Source organism: Ambystoma mexicanum, chromosome 7q, assembly GCF_040938575.1.
Source record: "Ambystoma mexicanum isolate Mex_15411 chromosome 7q, UKY_AmexF1_1, whole genome shotgun sequence".
In the NCBI taxonomy this organism is placed as follows: Eukaryota; Metazoa; Chordata; class Amphibia; order Caudata; family Ambystomatidae; genus Ambystoma; species Ambystoma mexicanum.
In genome coordinates, this window is record NC_090941.1 from 989820654 (window position 1) to 989836864 (window position 16211).

Sequence of the window (16211 nt, forward strand, 5' to 3'; positions counted from 1 at the left end):
TCTTCCGTGTGGCAGCGGTTGGGCCACGCCATAGGTGCGGAGCGGCGGCGGGCGGAAGAGGCGCGGCTCACAATGGTCAGGGCGGAGAACTCCATGCGGAGGGCCCTGAGGCGGGCCGAGTGCCTCGAGGCAATCCGCAGGGGGTTGGAAGAGGACACGGCGTCGTCCCTGCGGACCCTCGGGGCCATGGAACTGGACCGCCTCCGGGACATCGAACAGGAGTTCGATGATGCCCTGGCCCGGAACACCACGGAGTGAGCCGCTGGACTTGCCCGCCGCCTTTGTATATAGTTCTTTAGTTTTAGGTTTCCTTTGTTTTTTCTTATGATTTGGAGTCGACGGTACTGCTCCACTTTTTGTATATAGTTGATATTTAGGTAGGTTTTTTAGGAGGTTTCCTTAGTTCAGTTGTGATGATGGACCCTTGTTATTTTTGTACATAGTTCTTTGTTGCATGGAGAGTTTTTACATTTCACTTTGGACAAAATTTTATGGATTTGATTTTCTACTTTTGTGTTTTTATGCGGACATGCAGCTTATTTTTTCACATTTACATTGTAGTTATTTTTCTTTCTTTACCATTCGTATTTTTGTCCAATACATTTTTTTTTCCATTGTTCACTGTGTGGTTTCATCTCATTGGTTTCATGCATGTCATGTTGTGTGTTTTCCCATTCAATTTGAAAATGAGTGTGTGACGGACATGGGTTCATTTGCTTCATGAACATTGGGGGTGTAACATGTGTTTTCATTTCCATGTGGGTGAATGGGTTACTTGGTAGGGCTTTTTGGCTGTGGAGGCTGACCATTACCACATGATTGGGGATTGTGAGGACCTGGTGGGGGCTGCACATGGTGGCAGGGGGGTGGGGGTGGTGGGAGACATGAGTGGGGGCCTGGTGGGGGCTGGCCATGGTGGCAGGGGGGTGGGGGTGGTGGGAGACATGAGTGGGGGCCTGGTGGAGGGTGACCCTGCACTGCTGGGGGGTGGGGGTGGTGGGAGACATGAGTGGGGGCCTGGTGGAGGGTGACCCTGCACTGCTGGGGGGTGGGGGTGGTGGGAGACATGAGTGGGGGCCTGGTGGAGGGTGACCCTGCACTGCTGGGGGGTGGGGGTGCAGGGGGACATGAGTGGGGGCCTGGTGGAGGGTGACCCTGCACTGCTGGGGGGTGGGGGTGGTGGGAGACATGAGTGGGGGCCTGGTGGAGGGTGACCCTGCACTGCTGGGGGGTGGGGGTGGTGGGAGACATGAGTGGGGGCCTGGTGGAGGGTGACCCTGCAGTGTTGGGGGGTGGGGGTGCAGGGGGACATGAGTGGGGGCCTGGTGGAGGGTGACCCTGCACTGCTGGGGTGTGGGGGTGGTGGGAGACATGAGTGGGGGCCTGGTGGAGGGTGCCCCTGGTGGCTGGGGGGTGGGGGTGGTGGGAGACATGAGTGGGGGCCTGGTGGAGGGTGACCCTGCACTGCTGGGGGGTGGGGGTGCAGGGGGACTTGAGTGGGGGCCTGGTGGAGGGTGACCCTGCACTGCTGGGGGGTGGGGGTGGTGGGAGACATGAGTGGGGGCCTGGTGGAGGGTGACCCTGCACTGCTGGGGTGTGGGGGTGGTGGGAGACATGAGTGGGGGCCTGGTGGAGGGTGCCCCTGGTGGCTGGGGGGTGGGGGTGGTGGGAGACATGAGTGGGGGCCTGGTGGAGGGTGACCCTGCACTGCTGGGGGGTGGGGGTGCAGGGGGACTTGAGTGGGGGCCTGGTGGAGGGTGACCCTGCACTGCTGGGGGGTGGGGGTGGTGGGAGACATGAGTGGGGGCCTGGTGGAGGGTGACCCTGCACTGCTGGGGGGTGGGGGTGGTGGGAGACATGAGTGGGGGCCTGGTGGAGGGTGACCCTGCAGTGCTGGGGGCTGGGGGTGCAGGGGGACATGAGTGGGGGCCTGGTGGAGGGTGACCCTGCACTGCTGGGGGGTGGGGGTGGTGGGAGACATGAGTGGGGGCCTGGTGGAGGGTGACCCTGCACTGCTGGGGGGTGGGGGTGGTGGGAGACATGAGTGGGGGCCTGGTGGAGGGTGACCCTGCACTGCTGGGGTGTGGGGGTGGTGGAAGACATGAGTGGGGGCCTGGTGGAGGGTGCCCCTGGTGGCTGGGGGGTGGGGGTGGTGGGAGACATGAGTGGGGGCCTGGTGGAGGGTGACCCTGCACTGCTGGGGGGTGGGGGTGCAGGGGGACATGAGTGGGGGCCTGGTGGAGGGTGACCCTGCACTGCTGGGGGGTGGGGGTGGTGGGAGACATGAGTGGGGGCCTGGTGGAGGGTGACCCTGCACTGCTGGGGGGTGGGGGTGGTGGGAGACATGAGTGGGGGCCTGGTGGAGGGTGACCCTGCAGTGCTGGGGGCTGGGGGTGCAGGGGGACATGAGTGGGGGCCTGGTGGAGGGTGACCCTGCACTGCTGGGGGGTGGGGGTGGTGGGAGACATGAGTGGGGGCCTGGTGGAGGGTGACCCTGCACTGCTGGGGGGTGGGGGTGGTGGGAGACATGAGTGGGGGCCTGGTGGGGGCTGCCCATGGTGGCAGGGGGGTGGGGGTGGTGGGAGACATGAGTGGGGGCCTGGTGGAGGGTGACCCTGCACTGCTGGGGGGTGGGGGTGGTGGGAGACATGAGTGGGGGCCTGGTGGAGGGTGACCCTGCACTGCTGGGGGGTGGGGGTGGTGGGAGACATGAGTGGGGGCCTGGTGGAGGGTGACCCTGCACTGCTGGGGGGTGGGGTTGGTGGGAGACATGAGTGGGGGCCTGGTGGAGGGTGACCCTGCACTGCTGGGGGGTGGGGGTGCAGGGGGACATGAGTGGGGGCCTGGTGGAGGGTGACCCTGCACTGCTGGGGGGTGGGGGTGGTGGGAGACATGAGTGGGGGCCTGGTGGAGGGTGACCCTGCACTGCTGGGGGGTGGGGGTGGTGGGAGACATGAGTGGGGGCCTGGTGGAGGGTGACCCTGCACTGCTGGGGGGTGGGGGTGGTGGGAGACATGAGTGGGGGCCTGGTGGAGGGTGACCCTGCACTGCTGGGGGGTGGGGGTGCAGGGGGACATGAGTGGGGGCCTGGTGGAGGGTGACCCTGCACTGCTGGGGAGTGGGGGGGGGGTGGGAGACATGAGTGGGGGCCTGGTGGAGGGTGCCCCTGCACTGCTGGGGGGTGGGGGTGGTGGGAGACATGAGTGGGTGCCTGGTGGAGGGTGACCCTGCACTGCTGGGGGGTGGGGGTGGTGGGAGACATGAGTGGGGGCCTGGTGGAGGGTGACCCTGCACTGCTGGGGGGTGGGGGTGCAGGGGGACATGAGTGGGGGCCTGGTGGTGGTTGACCCTGCACTGCTGGGGGGTGGGGGTGGTGGGAGACATGAGTGGGGGCCTGGTGGGGGCTGCCCATGGTGGCAGGGGGGTGGGGGTGGTGGGAGACATGGTTGGGGGCCTGGTGGAGGGTGCCCCTGCACTGCTGGGGTGTGGGGGTGGTGGGAGACATGAGTGGGGGCCTGGTGGAGGGTGCCCCTGGTGGCTGGGGTGTGGGGGTGGTGGGAGACATGAGTGGGGGCCTGGTGGAGGGTGACCCTGCACTGCTGGGGTGTGGGGGTGGTGGGAGACATGAGTGGGGGCCTGGTGTAGGGTGCCCCTGGTGGCTGGGGGGTGGGGGTGGTGGGAGACATGAGTGGGGGCCTGGTGGAGGGTGACCCTGCACTGCTGTGGGGTGGGGGTGGTGGGAGACATGAGTGGGGGCCTGGTGGAGGGTGACCCTGCACTGCTGGGGGGTGGGGGTGGTGGGAGACATGAGTGGGGGCCTGGTGGGGGCTGCCCATGGTGGCAGGCGGGTGGGGGTGGTGGTCGACATGAGTGGGGGCCTGGTGGAGGGTGCCCCTGCACTGCTGGGGCTGGGGGTGGTGGGAGACATGAGTGGGGGCCTGGTGGAGGGTGACCCTGCAGTGCTGGGGGCTGGGGGTGGTGGGAGACATGAGTGGGGGCCTGGTGGAGGGTGACCCTGCACTGCTGGGGGGTGGGGGTGGTGGGAGACATGAGTGGGGGCCTGGTGGGGGCTGCCCATGGTGGCAGGGGGGTGGGGGTGGTGGGAGACATGAGTGGGGGCCTGGTGGAGGGTGCCCCTGCACTGCTGGGGGGTGGGGGTGGTGGGAGACATGAGTGGGGGCCTGGTGGAGGGTGACCCTGCAGTGCTGGGGGCTGGGGGTGCAGGGGGACATGAGCAGGTGTGCAGGGTAGTCCCCTGTTTTGTGGGCTGCCTGCTGGGGCCGTGGAGGGTGTACAGGGAACACCTGTGAGGACCCACCCAGCCTAATTGCGTGTGATAATTCCCGCACACCCCTGTAATACACGTACCTGGCCAAATCGCATGTGAGAATTCCCGCGCACCCCTGTAATACACGTACCCAGCCGAATCGCGTGTAGAACTTCCCGTGTACCCCTGTAATACACGTACCCAGCCAAATCGCGTGTGATAATTCCCACGTACCCCTGTAATACACGTACCCTGCCCAATCGCGTGTAGAACTTCCCACGCACCCCTGTAATACACGTACCAAGCCAAATCGCGTCTGATCATTACGACGCACCCCTGTAATACACGTACCAAGCCAAATCGCGTGTGATCATTCCCGCGCACCCCTGTAATACACGTACCCAGCCGATTCGCGTGTAGAACTTCCCGTGTACCCCTGTAATACACGTACCCAGCCAAATCGCGTGTGATAATTCCCACGTACCCCTGTAATACACGTACCCTGGCTAATCGCGTGTATAACTTCACGCGTACCCCTGTATTACACGTGCCCTGGCTAATCGCATGTAAGACTTCCCGCGTACCCCTGTAATAGACGTTCCCTGGACAATCGCGTGTTGAACTTACCGTGTACCCCTGTAATACACGTTCCCTGGACAATCGCGTGTTGAACTTCCCGCGTACCCCTGTAATACACGTTCCCTGGACTATCGCGTGTTGAACTTCCCGCGCACCCCTGAAATACACGTACCCTGGCAGCCTGGCTAATCGCGTGTATAACTTCACGCGTACCCCTGATATGCACGTTACCCGCTTTGCGTTCCTTGTTTGGCAGCCCTGTAAACTGGTCCAGGGTTAGCGCAGCCCTTTGCGATGATTTAGCGATTTTGATGGCTTTTCCTTGCGCGAGGGCGTTCTTGGGGGCGTTACTGGCGCTGCTGCAGGGTCGCTGCGATACTCTGCGCCACGGCTGGTTTGGGAGCCTAAAATCCATGAATACGCTGTGCGCGGAAATCGGTTTTAGCGCACGTGCCTGGCGCAGACAATCGCACGCGGACACTCTGCGCCAGCCGCTTGCGACACTTTTCTGCAAAATTCTATGAATTACCCTGTAAGTTCCTGAGTCATGGAATTATGTGCGTGAAAAACGCAGATTTGCGTGCCTTTCTGCTTGAAAATCCCCATGCTCCAAACAGGGATTTTCGGGCAGAAAGGCGTGCAAATCTGCATTTTTCACACAAATAATTCCATGAATCAGGCTGTATATATGTAGGATATATATATATGTAGTTATGGTTAAATTGCTGTTTCCATAGGAATAGAACTTTTTGGGCGGCCTATAACTCCGCTCCCCCTGGACGAATCCTCACCAAACTTTGCAAAAAAAGTATATGGGCCACTCTGAATTTCTGCAAAGTTTGTGGATGTTTGGTGAAGAGGGTGGAGTTATAGGTGGGGGTCCCAAAACATCTTTTTTTCCCATAGACTGAATGGGGGAAAAACTTTGCGCACGCCTACAGGCCAAACCGCTGGATGGATTTTTACCAAATTTGCGGCAGGGGCTTGGTCCTGAAAGTGTGCTTTTGTAAATTTGGTGACAATCCGTGCAGTAGTTTCTTTTAAAATGACCAAAAAGTAGGTCTAAAAAAATTAGTGATATCTATGTCCACTTCGCGGTCACACTTCCCTGTTAGCTCCGCAGACAAGATACCAATTGGCTAAGGAGCTGCCGTCATGGCCGCGGACACGCAACGTCTTTACTGATTGGCTGCAGTGAGCCGTGTTCTGCGTCAGATTGTTTGAATGCGCCCGACATCTTGGATCCGCCGACAGCGCAGCGGCGACCAGCGGCAAAATGCTATTTCGGAAACTGTTTTGCTGTGTCAGAGTGCCTGGGGAGGTTCAGACAGTAAGAGATGGGTGAAAAACTATTTGTTCAGGCGGTAGTTGTTAATGATGTATTCCCTATACACACCTTGTTTGGGATGTTTGTAAGTACAGAAAATGAGGGGTCTCATAAGGGTAGTACTTCGGTCCATGCTGTGCGCAGGCAACTTGAAACTGTACTAAGGACACGCGTGGTGTTAGCGATCACTGAAATTGAGTACATGCCGTAGTTAAATTATTTTTTTCAATGGGTGTGCTATTGATTTATACGTCGCCATGGGTGTGACATGCTGCAGTGGTTGTGGCCAGGGCCTAGAGTCTTGGATGCATGGCCATAGGCCGTAGGCCATACTTTCAAGACTCTAGGCCCTGGCCACAACCACTGCATCATGTCACCTCAATGGATACACCTGTAGTATTGCTTATCGATCAGATGGTTGTGGGGAGTGTGTAGAGTCTTGGGTGCATGGTCAATGGCCATGCACCCAAGAACAAAGTCATAAGCACTGGAGCTATACACCACACCACACCCATACATTGCAATATCTATGGACATACAGCTAAGAGTCTAGCCTCTGGCCACAACCACTGCAGCATATCACAGCTATAGAAACACCTGTAGTATCGCACATCACTCAGGTGGTTGTGGGGAGGGTCTGCAGTCTTGAGTGCATGGCTAAAGGCCATGCACCCCAGAACAAAGTTATAAGCTCTGAAGTTATAAGCCAACATGGGTTTTATATAGTGCGGTGGTTGTGGGCAAAACATAGACTTATGGGTGCATGGCTGCAGGCTGTAGGCCATACACCCAAGAGTGTAGACCCTGCCTACAACCACTGCAGCATATCACATTCATACATCGTACCCATACATTTGATTATGTATGTGGTAGGTGTGGGCAGGGCCTAGAGTCATGGGTACAAATTGAGTACATGCTACAGTTATAATGTTTCCTTCAATGGGTTTGCTAATGATTTATAAGCGACCATGGGTGTAATATGCTGCAGTGGTTGTGGCCAGGGCCTAGAGTGTTGGGTGCATGGCTATAGGCCGTAGGCCGTAGGCCATACTTCCAAGAATATAGGCCCTGGCCACAACCACCGCAGCATGTCACAGCAATGGATACACCTTTAGTATTGATTATCGATCAGATGGTTGTGGGGTGTGTGTAGATTCTTGGGTGCATGGCCAAAGGCCATGCACCCAAGCACAAAGTCATAAGCATTGGAGTTATAAGCCACTGCACACCCATACATTGAAATATGTATGGACATACACCTAAGACTCTAGGCCCTGGCTACAACCACTGCAGCATATCACAGCTATAGATACACCCGTAGTATCGAATACAACTCAGGTGGTTGTGGGGAGGACCTGCCAACAGCACATTTATACGTAGTGTAGTTACAAGCCACAATGGGTGTGATGTGGTGTGGTAGTTGTGGCCAGGACGTAGAGTCTTTGGTGCATGGCCAAAGGCCATGCACCCAAGAACAAAGTTATAAGCACTGGAGTTATAAGCCACTATGGGTTTCATATAAATCAATCAATCAATCAATCAATCAATATACTGCATACCCATATATTGAAAAATCTATGGCCTTACACCCAAGACTGTAGCCTGTGGCCACAACTACTGCAGCATATTACAGGTATAGGTACACCCGTAGTATCAAACATCATTCAGGTGGTTGTGGGGAGGGCCTAGCGTTTTGGGTGCATGGCCGAAGGCCATGCTCCCAAACCCAGCTTTATACGTAGTAAAGTTAGACCCCACAATGGGTGCGATATGCTGTGGTGGTTCTGGCCAGGACCGAGAGTCTGAAGATTGAAGTCATAAGCAGTGAGGTTATAAGTGAACATGGGTGTGCTGTGGTGCGGTGGTTGTGTGCACTACCTAGCGTCTTAGGTGCATGGCTGCAGACCATGCACCCAAGAGTAAACTTATAAGTACTGAAATTACAAGCACCATGGTTTTGATATGCTGCGATGGTTGTGGGTAGGACCTATAGTCTTGGTTGCTTGGCCGCAGGGTGTAGGTGGTAGGTTATACATCCAAGACGCTAGGCCCAGCCTACAGCCACTGCACCATATTACTGCCATAGATTAGACGTGTAGATTTGAATATGTATGACATGAGTGTAATTATACTTACTGTTTACTTTGTTGAGAATCCATATATTTCTTACATGACTTTAGTACTTTGGCAGAAATATCCTTTTTTAATTTCTGTGATAAAAGAAAAGAGCATGTTAGTGTTTGTATTTTATGAAGACTTATTACATTGTACAATAGACATTTTAGCTTTTTTTTACCCTCATATTAAGTGTGCTGTGCTTTTTTCTCAGTTTCTGTGTTTGTTTTTCAAATCCTTGGGTCTGGGGAAAATAAAATCCTTGTTGGAGTAAAAAAAAACCTTTCTTTGCTATGCTACAAACTATTTCTTTGTTTTCTTTGAGTGTTTCCTTGTTCTTTATGATTAATATTATGTCTGTTGCCTTGTTGCAGATTTCTAAAAAAAACAGTTAGATACCTGTTGGCGTATTCTAACTGTGCATTTGTTGTTACGGATCTGTGGTATTCAATTATCTGTGTGGTTGTTATACACTCTTGGCCAGTTAGATACCTGTTGGCATATTCTAACTGTTTATAGTCTTTTACTTGAATTTTTGGTAATGTTAAAGTACACATTAGTTATTAAATTTTGGCTTTAAGAAGATTAAATACGCATTTGTAAGATTAGCTGGCAATCTCTGCTTTAGAGTAATGGTGCTATCATTAGATTCCACCCATCCACATTTCTTTTTAATGTATGCAGTGTAGTGACCTGCATTGGTTGTAGCTACTGCCTGGTAGATTATACTTATTGTTGTAAAGGTTTTCTTTCCAAGTGACACTTGCCCATGTGTGAATCCAGTCAGCTTGCAGTTGTTTTTGGTACCATCTGCATTGTAACGTAGAAGCATAAGTATTATGTAGTTACTATGTGTTTGTATCAGTAAGGTGGAGCGATTATCTGAATTGTACATAGTACATAATCTGCCATGGTTTGCATTCTGTACAAGTTGCTAAAATGGAATGGATTCACAATTAGGTATAGATACATACACAAATCGTCATTTTGGGATTTCTTCCTGTATCACATTGTTGCAGAGAGGGCATGTATGTTTCCACATGTATGAAATGTGGAAGATATCATTTATAGGTATGTTTTTGTTTTCCAGTACTTGTATGAAGTACATTAGAAATTCATGTGGACCTTCTTGTGAGTTTATAGTGAATCTCACCATTCCGGCACAGTAGTCCATTTCTTGTCTTATTCCGTGAACACTGTACGTGTTGTCAGGATTGTTTGTTGCTTTTCTATGAAGGACTAACATCTGCAAACACAATTGGTCTGTACTGTGTAAGTAAATATTGTTAACAATTGGTGGCAATTGAAATAGAATATTCATTGCTACATTTGCATAGCAACTTACACCAGTTTCATTTGAAAATTTGAATGGACCAGCTACTTCTGTCTCCGAGTCCTTTTTCTGAGTTTCTGTTCCTTCTTTGAAGAAGCACCTGATTTACTTTCCCTAATAGGTTCTTCTTTGCTTGTGGTAATTAATGAAGTTTTAGCTTCTTTTTCTGGAACAGATATGGTTTCAGATGGGGGGTGTACAGTGAACGCAGTCTATTGTATTCTAAAATGCAAGGAATATCAGCGTTCAGTTTACTTGCATCAAAGTTGATTATGTCACAATCACACTTTGTAAGGGAAGAGAGTTCGACACTCTCTCCCGAACCACAGAATCCGAATGAGTCGACCCCTCCCAACGTGGTTGGCACAGGTACCTGATATAGATATACACAGGACACTACGTGGCAGCCAATGGGGGGAAGAGGGATTAGGGAGAGGTTGTGGATAGGGTGGGGGAATGAGGAACACCGGATAGAGGGTAAGGAAATACCTAGTTTGGATAGGATTGGGGAAACACAGGGTAAAACCTGACCTATACAACCATGCCATACATATTCAGATACGTGATACCTGGTGTAACGCTCACCTGACTCCCACGGAGGCGCAGGCCTGGTTCGCGCTGCTGTGACCTCTTCTAAGGTGATGCGCAGGGTTCGGAAGACGGACTGGACCGGGCCCCCAAATCTGGCTTGTCTGGCTCGCAGAAGTAGCCTTCTGTAGGCGAAAATAGGGGATTAACTGTCTGCGGGGTAATGCAATCAGCCTCCCACTTTCCCCTCTCACCCTCCTCGAAACCCTTCTGTGATTCCTCATAGCGTCTCACCTTAGGGTCTGGAAGGACGAGCTCTCCATCCTGCTTCTGATGCAGGGGCGCGTTGGTATCCAGTTACTTCACTGGATTTTCGGATTGGTGAGAACCAAACTTGCTTGGCTTCCAAGTAGGTTTTTTGATAAGAGGTTCCCCTTGTGTCCATGCATTAATGTACTAATGCTAGTGTCTTTTTCCCCATAGGGGCCGGGGTACGGAATGCCGGGGAACAGGCACCGACCCGAGATGAGAGGTGAAATCCTTGTAGAAATCAGGTAAGTCTTTAATGAGCGTTTTTTGGTAATGTCTTTTCATTCGCTCATTAACGCTGATGTCTCTTTTTCCCCTTAGGGGCCGGGGTCCGGAAATGCCAGGATGCGGCGTGGACCCGAAATGAAGAGGGAATGAATCAACAGGTAAGTATTAACATGGAGATTTAGCTTTCCTTATTCCCTTCTCTCTCTCACCTTTTGTTCTGGTCATTTTCTCCCTAGGCGCTGGGGCGTGACTGCGAATCCGGATGATCGCTGCTGAACATGGAGGCGCCCAGTAAAGGTGAGTGGAATGCGGCGCTGCAGCGATCGACGCGATGAGCTTTTAAATAAAAGTCTTCCTTTTCAGGATTGTCGGCGAGATGTCCCCGGGATGCGGATTTAGCAGGTAAGGACTTTTCCTTCTTCTGTTCTCTTCTTCTCTTCCTTTGCAGGTGATCCAGGATGCTGGCAGGCGTGGCAGAAGTCAGGATGCAGGAGCAGACACAGTGAGCGTCCAGCTGCTAGATGCAGAACAACGCGAAGCACGTGTGGCTGTTCGGGTGGGGTTTAAATAGCCTTGGAAGAAGTTCCAGGTATGTATCCTTCCTCCAATCAGGTATGTATCCTTCCCCGACCACGCCCGGGTGGTAAATTAGTCCCACAGGTAAAGTAGTTCCTTTCAGGCCTCAAGGAGGCCGGGATCCTGCAGCATGGTCTGCATCAGGTAAGTGCACCCAAGCACATCCATAATGAGCCTGGCGCCTATGGCGCCAGGACTGATGTCTTTTATATGCCTGGCGCCATAGGCGCCAGGACACTGTCCAAAGGGCCCCTATATGGGGTTGCTGGGTCCTTCCTTGGGGACTGGATGTCCGCTTTCGGGGACGCAGGGCTTGAACCGGCTTCCCGGGAGCGGGCATCATGACACCTGGAGAACTAACACATACACACATAATGCGAATATTTCCTAATCAACCTGCCTCCTAATCCTGCCTAATACATGTATATGGAAATTCAACATGAACACATCACGAACACTTTGCCATAAGCGAGATGAAGCAAACAAATGGGAAGTTTCCCAGGATGATTGGGCAAGCATAAGCGACATGTAACAGAACGTAAAACATATGTAGTAGCAGACTCTATTTAACAGCACTAGTTTTGCTAACACACATAACTTCCTAATTTCAGGAACTGTTGTATCTTAATCAACAATGACTCGTGGCACTGGCCCCTTTGCAGTCAACGTTTGTAATTACACAAGTTCCATCAAGGGTGATTATAACCCAACAACTAGACATAAACCCCATCTCCCTAGACTGCCATGGCAATGCATTAGTCTGTCTGTCAAGGACTGTAGTATATCACAGTTCTCTCCTTTACTTATCGTTAGTCCGGAGCCCCACGGGACTACCCGGACAATGAGAACTTCTACAGAAAGGGGGGAGCCAGCAGCGTGTCTGTCCTCCTGTCAAAACGCTAGTCGTCCAACCGTCAACATAACAGTGTGCTGTGCGCGCCCCGAACGCCTGCTTCCTCCGACAGCATAACGCCTAGCAAACCAAAATAAGCTGCACCTGTCTGGCGCTGTTGCCGGTTAATAAGCTGTGAGTAATCAGAGACAGCTGGCAACGCGCGCGCAAACCAGGACTACAGGCGGCTGCTAATGCTGCTGGGAAATGTAGTCTTTGCTTCCCCAGCTCTCCAATGCACTTCATCGTGCATAATATAACACTCCTCGTCTGCCCCATCCTCTACTCCTGACAGATTAGAAATAGACCATCAAGTGTACGTAAGTGTGATAGTGCTCCGTAGCTCATGCCTTCTTTAAAGACTGTGTTACCAATATCTATCAGTGCTTTGTCTAGGGTAAGACCTTGGGATTTATGAATGGTGAATGCATATGCAAGAGTTACATGTCTTTGAAGAGAAGGAATCGAGCAGTTGAGCGGCCTATCCTTTTCACTTCTGAAAGTTTGTCAAAGCGAATATTGACAAACTGAATGTTGTTGTCACGTGGGTATGTTTGAAAGCCAACAACTGTACCCAGTGCCCCATTAACTAGCCCTTGCTCCATGTCAAGGTTACGCTTAAGCATTACTCTACAATTTAAGGATCATTTTAATATTTTCTCCAACCCAGCTGTGTTGGAGATTGAATTTTCTAAGGTATTTAGTCTTGTTGTGGCTTGCTCACACATGGGTAGTGTCATACCATGTACGTCTAGTTTGTCTGTGGCGCAAATTTCCATTATTAGTTGCATTTCTTTTTTTAATATTGTTTCATTGAATTTGAAACAGCTTGCCAGAGTTGGCATTAAGGCCATACAATTGACATTTTTGTGCGCTAATTGTTCCGTAACATCAGTAGCACATGCTTTATCGTCATAAAGTGCATGAATGTGCCAGTTTTTCAATATTGCTTGTGCTTCTTGAGATAGTGCACCAACTCTAATACTTTTTAAAATGTTGCCGTAAGTGAGATGTGCAGATTGTCGCATGTTTTCTGTTAATTCTCTGTATTGGAAATGTTGCCAAAGTTTGTGTCCTAAGGTTTTAAAAATAGGTTCACCTTTCACTGGTGTCAATTGTAGAAGATCTCCGAAAACGATAATGTGTTTCCTTGCAAAGAGTTCTTCGTAGTTTGTTTTAAGCACTTCTTTCAATCTGAGGTGAATCAAAGCCAACATTAGGTTGGAGACCATTCTCCCTTAATCTATTAGTAGCATTTTCATTTGTTTTAATACTCTGCGTAGTTCCATTGCAGCTTCTGCAGAAAGTTTGTAATAGTCTAATTTGTTTTGGTGTTCTACTGGAAGGAGTAGTAATCGATGTAAAGTGACACTGCCTATGTTGTAGGCAGCTAAACCTGTGGGGGCAGTTACAACAGCTGACAGTTTGTTGTTTGTCAAATGTTGAAGGGCCTTGCTGATGATTTTGATTAAGAATGTTTTTCCTGAGGGGCGTGGCCAGCGAGCACGCAATGCTCCCGTGGCTGCCCAAAAAATCCTGCAGATATCCTGTGATTTGGGAAGTTGATTCCTATGAAAAAGACATTTTCGTGCAGCGGAATCCCACTGTGGCATATGGCAGCAGAGGGGAGCGAATCCACCGAGTGAAGAGCGAGATATTGGAAGATAGTGGAGAAGAACGCCCGACTTCAACTAAGATGGCCGCTGCCTCCGGGACGCGCTAAAATTATAATAGAAGACAAGCGGGAGCCGCCTGCGATGCCCACCTGCTAAGCCTGGTTCCGAGCCGGTGCCCCAGAGGGGTTCGGAGGCACACCGCTGTTGTGACTCGCTGCTGTCCCTGGGTGCAGTGGTCCCTGGGACGAGAAAAGGCGAGGGGGGTCGGCGCTCCCCTGCTCCGCGGTGTGCTACTGCAGAGCCTGGCCCGAATCATCAATCAGGGCTATCTCAGAGGCCGCGTTGTGCCACCCGTTGACAAGAAGCCTGGGCAGGTACGGGGAGCAGATTCCTCCCATGCGCGCTGGCGCCGGCGGAGGGCCTGCCCCGAAGACCAGCGACTGGCGGGGAGAGACCCCCCCCAGAACAACACCTCTGCGCACGACGACCCGGGGGAGTCGCGGACTCACCGTGCAGCTGCCCGGGATGGGTAAGCCGCCACAGAAGGTGGTCCCAGCAGCAACCCTGCCAACACAGCAATGGGAGCATCTGAGGAGGAGCATTTTGATGGCGACATAGATCAGGGCACAGGCCACCCATCCTACACAGCTGAAACAATAACACTGGTGGCGCGTGTGATCTGGAAAGTGCCACCCGGGAGGTGAGGGGAACGATCTGGGGGGAAAGAACCGGGCTCCTCACACTGGCGCAGGCCCACACACAAGTAGCCTGTAAATTAACGCACAATGAAGGAATAGAAAGACACAATCTTACTTGGGCACGGAACTGTGAGGAGGAATTTATATCCATGCTCCCCGTCACTTCTCGACCCAAGAATATCTGGGTGGAATTCAATTCGTACCTTAACAGTCGTAGTGAAGACACACCCGGCTCTGGATCGTCCCCCACCCCTTCAGGGTCCACTGATACAACATAAACTCGTACTCATATGTATCTTGTATGATTATTGTCTGACATTATTGTGATGTTGTACAACTGCTCATGCACTGCTCCACCTATTGTTTCTTACTTGTGCTTGCTGCCTTGATGTATGTACCACGTAACCTTTGCCGCCAAAAATAAAAGTTAAAAAAAAAAGAAAGACACAATCTAAAACGGGCTAATCATCCGAAAGGCCCTGTATATCGGCACCGCCAAATCCAGCACTCCGCACCAACCACCGGGTCACGAGCGCCGGGGGGCCCCCCGGGGCGGCAGCTGAAACACGGATAGCGCCGCAGCGGAAGGAAGACCCACATCGATCCCCTAGTACACCCGCACATATATGTCCATGAACAGCCGCAGACGGTGTGCCGGGTAACACGTGTTGCTCCGGCCTTCCCCATGGAGCTTTGGTGGGGGACGTGCTGACACTAGCCCGTGACATGAATACCAAGGCGCTGCACTGCGGTGGCGCAATTTCTAGCCGCGCCACCAGCCTGTAACGCCAGGTTAGGCAATACAAAGACATTGGCGGCAACAAGCCACGACTGCCCGCAGCCAGCACCGAACAAGCCCTCACTACAGTCGTGGCTGGTGGACGGAACAGGCCCATACTCGATTTACGGGCCAGGCGGCTAAATAGGACGGCTTGTGGAGGGCCGGTGACGCAGGTGTGCTCCTTACTGACAGGCGCTGGAACTCCACACCTGAGTCCAAGCGAACATAACCTCTCTGCGCCTTTGTGGGGCCGCGGCTGCCCAAACCTCAATACAGAAGCAACACAGCAAGGACAATTCAATCATTAGTGGAGGCTTAAATAGCGCCACGAGAGAGGAGTGTTCCTCCAAAATCCACAATTACTGTCCCGTTAAAAGCTACACCATGGGCAAAGAAAAAAGCAGGAAAGCCACGACGCAAAGCACCATGGACCAATACGCCACAAGCACACACACAGCACCAACAGTTGAGGACTTGGGGGTGACCCCCCCTCCATCAGACGAGTGCCTGTCGCTAAAGGATGTGATGGCCGCCATCGCCAGCTTGCGCTCCTCGGTGGAGCAGAAAATGGACACCATCGCTCGGCCATGACCTCCAGAAACTCTCAGCCTGGACAGGGGAGGTAGAAAAACAGATATCTGGCGTGGAGGACGACCTAGGCAGTATGCACCAACAACCCACACAAACATTGAACTGCCTGAAAGTCTTGGAAGCCCGAGTTGAAGAGGGAGAAGGAGGTCCCGCCGCAATAACATTCGCATTTTGGGCTTGCTGGAGCGCGCAGAGGTATCCAGCATGGAACTATTCCTGGAGGAGTGGCTGGCGGACCTTTTTCTGCCAAAGACGTTCTTGAACTTCTTTTCAGTGGAACGTGCACAACGTATACCTACAGGTCGCCCGACCCCGGGTGCACCCCCGAGGACAATCATCGCGAGGCTCCTTAATTACTGCGATAGAGACTC